Genomic DNA, 12,753 nt, shown 5'->3' on the forward strand with positions numbered 1-12,753 from the left:
ATTCAACAGCTGTGGCACGGAGCTCTTCACTCTCCTACTATGTTCTGAAACTTCCTCCATGAGATTACATGAGGCAGAGAAAGTAGGGGGGCAGAGGGGAGTCAATAGCCTGTGAAGCTGCAGCGCAGTGGGGCCCTGGTAACACTAAGGAGTTCTTCAGGCTCATTAGCATCATTTTAAAAGTTGATGTTAGAAGGAAGGAGGCCATGGGTGACAAATATAAGAAAATTACCACAGCCATGGTGCCTGGCTTTTATTATTTATTTTAGCCTGCAGATAATGGTAGTTTACACTAAGTAAAAGGCTGGTTCCCCAGTGTCACCTGAGAAGAAAAATAGAGTGCTCATTAATGTCAACAGTTTATATTGGAGATCCATTGGCTTCTTTTGTAGCTCTATTGGCTCTTAAAGGAAATCTACCATTTGATTTCATGCATTATGAACCAAACACACCTTGAGAATGTTGTAGCTACACTGATGCATGCACATGAGTTTAATCTCTGAGCTGAATGGTTTTTCTGAAAAAATAGTTATAACATTCAGGACCTTGAGAAAGCTGGATTGCTTCAGCCTGAACATATTACAAGGAGCTTTCTTTACAGTCCAGACATGACTAATCAAACTGAGCTGGCTGACTCAAACAGCAGCTGGGGATGGTGCAGACATCAGCTACACAAGTACCTGAAATGTTCTGCTATAACATGTGAGACACAGACATCAGCTACACAAGTACCTGACATGTTCTGCTATAACATGGCTGCAGCCTGGAGCTGTTGTATCTCTCCTATACACACACACAGGCTGCAGGGGGTGTGGCCACCAGCACCAGGAAGCACATCATTATACAGCCTCACATCATTACACAGGCTGTTAGTCAAGCACTGGGGGTGTAGCTGTACCTCCCACTCATGAATAAGCTGGACAGCTTGAATATGCTAATGACTCATCGGACATCTCACAGGTCATTTGGATACAGCTTTAGGACCTCATTGCTTAGGTTACAGGCATGTAGAGGGACAATGAGGGATAAAGGCAATGCTCTCTAATGGCGGTTTATGAAAATATATTTAATTTAGGGGGTTATTTTGCCTGATGGGTTCTCTTTAAATGAACCGCTGATGTGTTGAAAATAAAACAGAAATGAGAATAGACACATATCCTTAAATGGGATGTAGTGTAAAAATGGCAATGATGATGAAGTAGAATCTGACAGATTTGTTTCCTTAAACTTTTGATCCCCACCGTGACAGAAGTGATGATGAGGAGGCCATCACTTAGCCAATCACTGGCCTCAGTAGTCACATGTTCATTCACACATAGCCACTGTGGCTTGTGACAGATAACGATAAAAAAGGCCAAGTAACATAAAGTAAGCATTTTCTATATGGTTTCCTTTAATAAATGGATAGAACAAGCAGTCAGCAGTCCAAACCTGATGGTAATATGAGCTAACTGAACCATGATGATTTTATTAACTGGTTCAAGACCGCCCGTCGTGTATTCACGGCGGCGGTCGTGTGCCGCTGCATGGAGAGGGCTCATGGGCTGAGCCCTCTCCATAGCCGGTAAGTCTTCCCTGCATATTGCAGCAAAGGCTTACCGGTAACACCCGCGATCAGTGCTAGCATGGGCGCCGCCATCTTACCTAGGATCGTCGCTCCCCGTGACGTCATCGGGGAGCGGCGATCCGTCTCCATGGTAGCCTTGGGTTTTCCGAAGACCCGAGGCTATTTCGTTTTAACCCCTTCAATGGCTGATAGCACATTGTAAGGAATGAGGAGGAAAATCCCCATATACTGCAATACTGTAGTATGGCAGTATATGATAGAATCGATCAGACAACCTAGGGTTAAAGTACCCTAGGGAGTCTGAAAAATAGTAAAAATAAAAAGTAGTTTAAAAAAAAAAAAAATTATAATAAAAAAACCTAAAAATTCAAATCACCCCACTTTCCCTAGAACTGACATAAATATAAATAAACAGTAAAAATCATAAACACAATAGGTATTGACGTGTGCGAAAATGCCCAATCTATCAAAATATATTAACGGTTTTTCAATGCGTTTAACCACGTAACGGAAAATAGTGCCCAAAGTCAAAATGTCATACAGTCCTAAAAATTATATAATTGAAAATATTATCAAATGTCGCAAAAAATGACACCACCCACAGCTCTGTACAACATAGTATAAAAAAAGTTATTAGCGCCAGAAGATGACAAAATGAAAAAAAAAAATTTTGTACAGGAGGATTTAAATTTTGTAAATGTATGAAAACATTATAAAACCTATACAAATTTGTTATCCCCGTAATTGTACCAACCCAAAGAATAAAGTAGACATGTCATTTGGGGCGTACAGTGAAAGCCATAATATCCAAGACCACAAGAAAATGGCGCAAATGCGTTTTTTCACCATTTTCACTGCATTTGGATTTTTTTCCCGCTTCTGGGTACACGACATGAAATATTTAATACCATCACTATGAAGTGCAATTTGTTACGCAGAAAACAAGCCGTTGCACAGCTCTTTACGTGTAAAAATAAAAAAGTTATAGATTTTTGAAGGTGGGGAGTAAAAAATGGACATGAAAAAACAGGAAAGGGCCCGGTCCTTAACCGGTTAAATCTCTGCTATGTAAAGCTTGTGATTTACTAACTATTATTCTTTCCAGAAGCGATTTCCATTTTCCCACTAATCACTGTGGTATAGCAAGGGATTTTACACTCCATATTTTAGCCTATTTATTTTAGTAGTAATAAGTGATGCAGTAACTACTATGGTTCAGCAGAATTATTTAATCTGTCTTAGGTTGCACAGGCTCATATTCTTAAAGGACACCTGTCATCAGGTCTGTGTCACTAGTCCTGTCACCTCTACCTTTTGGAGCAGCTCACAAAGATCCATCACAGCCTTTATCTGTTCAATTCATACATTAATCATTATTAAATCATCTTTTCTTTATTATGTCAGAGGCAGTGATGTCACCCCTGTTCCCCCTCCCCCTGCTCGTGTCTGTGTGTAATGTGTATTAGGAGGGAGAGCATGTCAGCAGGTAAAGCACAGACACTAGCAATGCTTTACTATACATGTGTGAGACACAGACATCAGCTACACAAGTGCCTGACATGTTCTGCTATAACATGGCTGTCTGGAGCTGTTGTATCTCTCCTATACACACAGGAGACCGCCAGCACATGGAGGAGCCATTACACTACTATACCTCACATCATTAAACAGGCTGTCAGTCAAGCACTAGGGGTGTGGCTGTGCCTCCCACTCATGAATAAGCTGGACAGCTTGAATGTGATAATGACTCATTGGACATCTCACAGGTCATTTGCATACAGCTTTAGGACCTCATTGCTTAGGTTTACAGGCATGTAGAGGGACAATGAAGGGATAGAGGCAATGCTTTCTAATGGCAGTTTGTGAAAATATATTTAATTTAGGGGGTTCATTTGCCTGACGACTTCTCTTTAAGTAGTCATACACAACAATAAAAACAGAGGTGCAAAGTGTTTGTAGTAAAACTAGATGCGCAGAAACACCTTGATCCAGCTATTTCAGGAACAGGCTTCAGTCACCATAAAATCTTATTTATTTCATCAGTTTAAACGGAACGACATTGTTCATTTCTAAAACATTTCGGACGTGGCAACGTCCTTTGTTATGGATAATCTCTAATCTACCAGTGCACTGTTTTAAAGGTAATAGGACATATCACGTGATAATGACATCAGAAGTGGGAGGTGTACTTCACGACATACCGAGTATTGAGTGGAATCCTGGAATAACAGGTGAGCATTAATTATTTATTTGCGAATAACCGCATACAAACCGCATGTGAAAAACATCCACTAAAATATAAGCTCACTGGATCCAGATTCCATTCAGGACGCAAATTTACCAGTACTATATACAAACATTTAAGTGACATCATGTACAAATGATCCAAAAAGTGCATATACATATACAGTGAGTCAACCTGTCTGTTTTGAGCATTGCGAATGTGAGCTGTAGCTCTGCTGACATTTTTGACTTCTTGGTTCCCAACTTCATTTATATGTTACAGTAACTTTGTTTTGAATTTTCTGGTCGTGCAGCCTACATAAAGAACATTGCAAATGGTACACTATCACATAAATAGCATTATCACTATTACAAGTGAGATGCTGCTTTATGTGATACATTTTAGTGCCTGTGTTATTGTGAAAGGTTTTTGTTGGAGTGATAAAGGAGCAGATTCGACATTGCCTAGAGCCACAACAGTAGAAACCTTGGCTATTTAGCCATAATGTTTTCAACTTTCACAGGTTGTTCAGATGGACAAACATTGTGAGTTTCCTGAACATTAACGTCTAACATAAAATGTCTTTTCATAGTAAGATTGCGCATGAATTTATTGATGTCATAAATGGTTGAAAACAAATCAAAGTTTTTTGTTTGGACAAAGTTCATTCCAAGTGACAAAACCTCCCTTTAATCAACTGTCATATGGTGAGATGATAAATTTACAACACCCAGGGGTTTCTTTATGTTTTGTGGTTTTCCTACTCCGTAAATTGCGGGCTGATGGTTCCGGGGCGCTTGTGTTTGTGCCCTCCCCTGCGTATTTTGAGGTTTCTTCCCTTCCCTGTGTGTTTTGTTTTTTTTATTGCGTTTTTGTTATAAATTTTGTATAATATGAATTTTTTCTTTTGTATTAACCTGAATCCAAACAGTCATGTGTACCATCTCAGGGATCTTGATCAGAGGATGTCAAACTAACATGTCAAGTTGAGTGGGACAGTCTTTTCATTTTTTAAATTGATCTTGGTTTTTGATTAGGACGCTCCCATCGCCCCCACTCATAAACCTGATCATGCGTGTAGCCAAAAACATCTCTTTGAAATGTATTTCTTTTGTAACCACGATGTCATCCTCCATATCAGCAATTAACTTATGTATTTTTTCATGTCTTCATAATAATCCATTATTGTTTTGTCATTTTTAAGTGATTCCTGAGAATCAGAAATGTCTATTTTATATCTTTTCATTTGCTTTCCTCATACTTCATAATGATTTGCATGAGAGCTAGTGAGCATTCTGACAGCCTAAGATTCCATTCCTTGATGAAGTCATTAGAATAAATGTGTGTTGGGACTATTTTTTAAACCTAGCCCTCTAAGTATCATACCTTTATTCACATCATTTTGTAGGGTGGTGAAATCCGACCATGTACATCAGGTGGCTGTATAAAGGCTGTTGTGCTCCTTTACAAATGCATTATGAATAATTTCATGTACGTAAGAGATGTCCAGATACTGAAATCTACCCACAAGCCATAGTAAATTAGTAAGATCTATTCCTTCCAAAGTGTGCATGGAAGAAAATGGAAAACAAGAGGGAATGGGGGGGGATTTATGCCTCTAGTGTTTTTCAGCTAGAAACTGGCGGAACCTGTCTTTCGCTGCGCCAGATTTATCACAGTCAGGATTTATCACAGTCAGGATAAGACTGTCAGTTCCTACTTATCCTGTGATTAGCAATTGCGGTGTTTAGCAATTTTTGCTAAATGACCCAATGTTTTCATTGCTTTCATTTTGAGGACTGTCCTCTGTATTACATTAACCCCGGTGCATGGAGAGGGCTCGCGGGCCGAGCCCTCTCGATAGCCGGTAAATCTTTGCTGCATATTGCAGCAAAGGCTTACCGGTAACACCCACGATCGGTGCCGGCACCGATCGCGGGTGTTTTCCTGCTGATCGCCGCCGGCAAAGGTGCCGGCGGCTTCAAAAAGATGGCGGTGCATGATAACAGCTTTCCGTACAGTCAATACAAACGAGTAAGAAAAAACTGTACGAACACCTCAACATATAAAGAACAGTCACAAATCCTTAAGGATCGGTTCACACAAAAGGGCTATCCTCTCCATCTCATTAAGGATGCCTATAAGAGGACAAAAGCTCTCACACAGGATGAATGCCTACTTCCATCAACCAAACACATCCGCCAAGAGAATGATTGTAATCTCAACTTCATAACCACATTCTCTTCAGATCATAAGTTTATCAGATCCACCCTGGAGAAACACTGGCCTATACTCCAGAAGGACCCATACCAGGCCAAGACACTCTCAAAGAACCCCAGGTTAACCTACAGGCGTGCCCCAACCCTTAAAAGTCTTCTAGCACTCACTCGGATGCGGACCACCGAGAGGAATGCTACCCTCGGCTTCACCCAAGCAACTCTATTTCCATCACTTAAAGGCAACTTTAGGTGTAATGGCCCCAGGTGCTTAACGTGTGGAATCATGCAGCATAAGGCACAGACCTTTATGTCACATTCCACGTCAGAAATTTTCCAGATCAGACAAATTCCACATTTGTCAATTGTGCTTCGGACCATGTGGTTTACTTATTGGAGTGCCCCTGCACTCTCCAATACGTAGGTCAGACCTCCCAACCATTTAGGGAGAGGATCAACACATATCGCAGCAAAACCAAAGCAGGCTACATGCTGCATAGCGTGTCTAGGCATTTTAAACTTCACCACGACAGAGACTTCACCCAAGCCAAAGTCCGTATCATAGAACAAATTTCTAAACACCATCCTAATAGGCTCACTCAGCTAGTAAGGAGAGAAAACTTTTGGATTTTCAAATTAAATACTATGAGCCCCTTTGGTTTAAACAAAACAATGGAAAAAATATAGATACCTCTCCATCATCCATCCCTACATTCCATGTGTTAATGCTCCCCGTCCATGGATATACATTTTTAGGGCCAGAAAGTAACCCATACGTACCTGATCTACCCCTTACTCCCAGATTCATTACTCTCATCTTTCCCCCCCCCTCCCTCCTTACAAAAAAAAAATAAAAAAATGTCCATCTTGTAAGCACGCCCACTCACAAAGCCTTATAAGGCTTCCACCTCCTGGCTGTCAGCAGTCACTTTCAACAATGCTGCCAGACAGTACAGACCTCAGACCAAGTAAGTCCTCTACTCTAACCTGCACCCAGCCTACTTACTTCTTGCCAGTCCATACCTTAACTGAGACTACTCCTGTTTTCAGCATAACAGAGACCTCAGCAACAAACAGCCTGCTAAATACTGGTCTTTTTCCCCAGTGCTCAGCTTTGAAGGTTAGCAGCTAATTAACAACAGGTCTACTATTTGACATCAATTAAACTCTTAGGTTCCTCATCTAATCAAATTATTTATCCCTCCAGTGTCAATATTGTTTACATATAGAACATCCCATGTGCTCCCCCCAAATATAAAAAGGTTAGTAGATCTATTACTATACAGTGGATTGAGATGTATACACCCCAGCTGTGAAAACTTATACCTACAAGGTCACGATTTAAAATCAATTTTCTGTTTACAAATGCCTCATAGTCGAGTATCTTTACTGCAAATATTTATTGTATGTTGTACTGATATATCAATCTCCAGTATCTTATAACAATTTCGAATATGCGTACTGCTTTTTATTTGTATCTATTTTTATTTGTATCTATTTAATCTTTATTAATCTCTATATATTATTTTTATATATATTTTTTATTGTTCTTTTCCACCTATTAATCTATATGTATTTATACTTTCATTATGGTATAACAACCCTATGTGTGTATATGTATATATATATATGTAATAGAGTAGAACTTGATACAATGTTTCTACACATTACAGAAGCCTATGGACCTGAAGAAGGGATAAATCCGCCGAAACGCGTTGTCCTACTTGTTTTATCCAGTCTTTTATGTAAACCAGTTGTGACAATAAATGTTAATTATTTATTATACAAATTTTCTTGCATCACTGTCAAGCAATCAGACCTACCTCTGCCCTTAGCAGCGCGACCGACTACTGGTTACTCCTTCCAGAAAATGATCTGTTACTTTCAGGGTTTCCTCCCTGTTAACCAGAGGACGCAGCAGCTTTTGTCAAACTACACCTCTGAGATTCCCATCCACACAATCCAGAAAGGCCCTCATTCAAAAACATCACCTTCCCACACCCATGGAGCGCGGTGTTACACGCTAAAAACTAGTTCTCCTACAGCAGTGATGGTGTGTGCCAAAACTGAAACGCAAAATGTACCTACTTATCGAAAAGTGCCAATAAGGCAATTCAAACAAACTGTTTTAGTAACAAAAATATCATATAGTAAAATATTTTATCCTAAAAGAAAAAAAACACAATAACGGCGCTTAAAAGGTTGTATTTAACATACTTTTGAACACTTAACCCCTTCACGCTCCGCGGCGGATATATCCGCCACGGAGCGCAGTGACTTAGCGCTCAGTGGCGGATATATCCGCCACGGCGCTTATGCCGGCTCGGCTCTGGATCAGAGCCGAACCGGCATCGGGAAACACGGGGTGCCGGCTGTAACTAATAGCCGGCACCCCAGTGTAACACCCGCGATCGGAGTTGTCTCCGATCGCGGGTGCTTAACCCTTTAGATGCCGCGGTCAGCGCGACCGCGGCATCTAACAAGCATCTGGGGTGTCTTTCCCCCACGATCGGCCCCCCCGAACCGTTTTCGGGGGGCGCCGATCGTTGCTATAGTAACTCTGGGGTCCGATCTGGACCCCAGAGTTACTAGCAAGAATTGCCAGTAAGATGGCGTCTGTGACGTCATCTTACTGGCACAGTGCCAGCCTATGCAAGTGCATAGGCTGACACTGATAATACTCTGCAATACATGAGTATTGCAGAATATTATCATGAAGAAGCAATCAGAGGATTGCTTCTTCATGTCCCATGGTATAAAAGTGAAAAAGTAAAAAAAAAAGTTATTCAATAAAAAAATAAAGTCATAAATCACTAAAAATGCCCCAAACCCCCAAAACATATAAAGAGACATATAACTCAAAAAAAAAGTCTAAATCATAACACAAACCCCACATATATAGTATCACCGCGTCCGTAACAACCCGTAGAATAAAAGTAAATCATTATTGAACCCGCACGATAAACGCCGTAAAAAAAAACTGTTATAAACCCTCCAAAAATTATGATTTTTACCTTTTCAATCCCACAAAAAATGCTATAAAATGCGACCAAAAAACCATATGTACTTAGACATGATACTGGTGCAAAGTACAACATGTCCCGCAAAAAACAAGCCATCAACCAGCTCCGTAGCCAAAAACGTAACAAAGTTATGCCACTTGGAAGATGGCAATACAAAAATTATAGATTTTTCCCCACATTAGGGTTTTGTTTGACAAATTTAGTAAAACGTAAGAAAATATATTCATGTCTGGTATCCCCGTAATCGTATCAACCCATAGAATAAAGCTAACAGGATTATTAGTCTATACGGTGAACACCAAAAAAAAAAAAGTCAAAAATCCAGTACAGAATTGATGCTTTTCTACTCCTGCCCTCAAAAAAAGTTCCTAAATTTTCAACAATAGGTGATACCAACCCCAAAATGGTAACAATGGAAAAAGCATCTCATCCCGCAAAAAAAATGCCGTCACATGGCCCCAATAACGAAAAAGCGAAAATTTTATAGCCTTCAAAAGGGGCCAATGAGGAAACTAAAATCCTGGCAGCTGCAGGGCTCTCCTTCCCTTCTGCGTCTCGCTGTGCGCCCATAAAACAAGTCACAGCCACATGTGGGGGGTCTTTGTACTCAGGAGAAATTGCAGAACAAATTGTATGGTGGGTTTTCTCTTTTTATATTTTGGAAATGTGTAAATTTTAGTGCTAAATGAACGTATAAGGGAACAGTATGACCATTCTAAATTTCACCTCCATTTTGATTCAATTACTATGAAGATCTCAAGGGGTTAACAATCTTCGTAAAAGCTGTTTCTGATAGCTTGAGGGGTGCAGATTTGAAAATGGGTAGATTATATAGGGGGTTTTGATGCTAAATATGTAAAATTTCATTCAAAACTGTATTTATCCCCAAAATAGTCAATTCTGAAAATCTGGAAAAGCGCTATTCTATTTGTAAGCCGCGTGACATCAAAATAAATTATCCAGACATTTCAGAAATTATGAAAATGTAAAGTAGACAAATGGGAAATGTTATTCAGCAACTTATTTAGGTGGTAAATCGATCTGCCTGAAAACGCAATGATTTAGAATTTCGAAAATGGCAAATTTTTCAAAAAATTTATCATATTTTCTTTTTTTTGTAAATAAACGCAAAACTTATCTGCCAAAATTTACCACTAAAATGAAGTACAACATGTGGGGAAAAAACAATCTCAGAATCGTTTTGATAAGTAACAGTGTTCAAAAGTTATAACCATATAAAGCGAAGCAAGTCAGAATCCAAAAAATCGGGCTGAGCCTTAACCTGCAAAATGGCTGCGTCCTTAAGGGGTTAAAGGAATCTGGCATATCGACAGTTATTTACTGCATCATTGACCAACTATGACCTATCTTTGGAGCTTCTCTTTGGGTCTGCCCTCGAACAGGACTGCTCCTGTGTACTGGCAGACAACTACTACAATACGGTCCCCTATGTACAAGGATAGAACTACTACAATACTGCCCCCTATGTACAAGGATAGAACTACTACAATAATACTCCCTATGTACAAGAATATAACTACTATAAGACCACTCACTGTGTACAAGAATATAGCTACTATAATACTGCTTGCTATGTACAAGAATATACAGGCAGTCCCCGGGTTACGTACAAGATAGGTGTTCTGTAGGTTTGTTCTTAGGTTGAATTTGTATGCAAGTTGGAACTGTATACTTTATCATTGTAACCCTAGCCAAATTTTTTAGTGTCGCTGTAACAATTGGATTTTAAAAATGTTGGATTCTCATAAGAACCAAGATTAACAATAAAGCTTCATTGAAGACACCTTTGATAACTGTTATAGCCGTTTATTGTAGCCCAGGGCTAAAGCACAGTAAATTGGCAACATTCAGAGGTCCATTTGTAACTAGGGGTCATCTGTAAGTCAGGTGTTCTTAAGTAGGGGACCGCCTGTAACTACTATAATACTGCCCCCTATGGACAAGAATATAACTATCATAATACTGCCCCCTATATACAAGGATATAACTACTATAATACTGCCCCCTATGTACAAGAGCATAACTACAATAATCCTGACCCCTATGTACAAGAATATAACTTCCATAATAGTGCTCCCTATGTACGAGAATACAACTTCTATAATACAGCCCCCTACGTACAGGAATATAACTACTATAAGACCGCTCCCTGTGTACAAGAATATAACTACTATAATACTGCTCCCATGTACAAGAATATAACTACTATAATACTGCCCCCTATGTACAAGAATATAACTACTATAATACTGCCCCCTATGTACAAGAATATAACTACTATAATACTGCCTGCTATGTACAAGAATATAACTACTATAATACTACCCCCTATGTACAAGAATATAACTACTATAATAGTAGTATCACACACAGGGATACCTACTCTATGGAGTCCCAGAATTTAGCCCTTAAACTCCGCCCACTTCCACAAAATGGCGTCCTAACGCTAAATTTACTCCACACAATCTTGGCACCCAGTCCACACTGCCATCACCCACAAGTTACTTACGCACAGAAGGCCGTAGCACCTAAACCACACAGACCATGCACCCTGATGATTACACAGCACATGCACTCACTACTTACCACACTACTACAATGATAAATTCACACAGAACATGCAATCGCTTACTACATGGACTATGCTAAAAATGACTTCTGGTAACGTAATTCCCTTCAGAGACTCAGATTCTTTAAGGCTACAAGCAGAGGCTTATTAAAGTTAACACTTTAATTTATATAAAAAATGCAGTACACTCAAAGAATAAAATTGTTAGATAAAATGAAAAAGATTAAAAAAAACAATACACATACAATACTTACAAACAGTTAGGTTAAAAGGACACAAAAAACTCTTGCTAGTGAAATATGAAGAAATTCTTTGGCCCGTGGACAGGGCATAGATAGCGATCCAGTCTTATAGTGTGATAGAGTCCTCAGAACTGAACAACACCATGTGGCTGTTTCACTAATTTAAACCCAGGGGATTTTTGACCCCCACCCCTGGCTGTGATGTCACTGTGGAGGGGGAGTTTTTCTATCCCCCTCCCACCAGTGAGGTACTCTTTGGGTCTGGGATTTTTATCAAAACCCCATAACTTTTGATTGGAAGATGGCACAATTGTGCCATGGCTTCCAACCAAAAGAGTATGTTATTCCCATCAACCACATACCAAACTCGGGGTGTCTTAGCCTAATATCAGGGGTATTCTGCTATTGGCTGCCTTCCCCAGGAGCTAACATTCTGATTTTCGCTCTAGGAGTGTGTCTAGACCCCATATCCGCCCAGTGCCTCTTCCTGGCTGGTTATAAAACTGGTCAAATGGAGTCTAATGACTCAGAACAGGGAAGAATGAAACACCACAAAAGAAAGAAAAATAAAAAAAATAAAGCAAACTATAGAGTGGTAATATTATGACAACAAGTATATAACTACTATAATACTGCCCCCTATGTACAAGAATAACTACTATAATACTGCCCCCTATGTACAAGAATGTAACTACTATAATACTGCCTCCTATGTACAAGAATATAACTACTATAATACCGCCCCCTATGTACAAGAATGTAACTACTATAATACTGCCTTCTATGTACAAGAATATAACTACTATAATATTGCTCCCTAGGTACAAGAATATAACTACTATAATACTGCCCCCTAGGTACAAGAATCTTACTACTATAATACTGCTCCCT

At 39.6% G+C, this 12,753-nt stretch overlaps 1 protein-coding gene and 1 long non-coding RNA gene across 4 annotated transcripts in view; one reads left to right on the forward strand and one right to left on the reverse strand.

Annotated features, from left to right (window-relative positions):
• FAM78B (family with sequence similarity 78 member B) overlaps positions 1-12,753 on the reverse strand; it is a 100,221-nt gene that overhangs the window by 22,133 nt on the left and 65,335 nt on the right. The window lies entirely within an intron of this gene.
• Positions 6,943-7,790, forward strand: LOC140103617 (uncharacterized). The gene is made up of 4 exons (XR_011850147.1): positions 6,943-6,975; positions 7,058-7,127; positions 7,215-7,269; positions 7,681-7,790. It is a non-coding gene; the product is annotated as an uncharacterized lncRNA (long non-coding RNA).

The sequence above is a fragment of the Engystomops pustulosus genome, chromosome 10 (assembly GCF_040894005.1).
Source record: "Engystomops pustulosus chromosome 10, aEngPut4.maternal, whole genome shotgun sequence".
NCBI classification, from domain to species: Eukaryota; Metazoa; Chordata; class Amphibia; order Anura; family Leptodactylidae; genus Engystomops; species Engystomops pustulosus.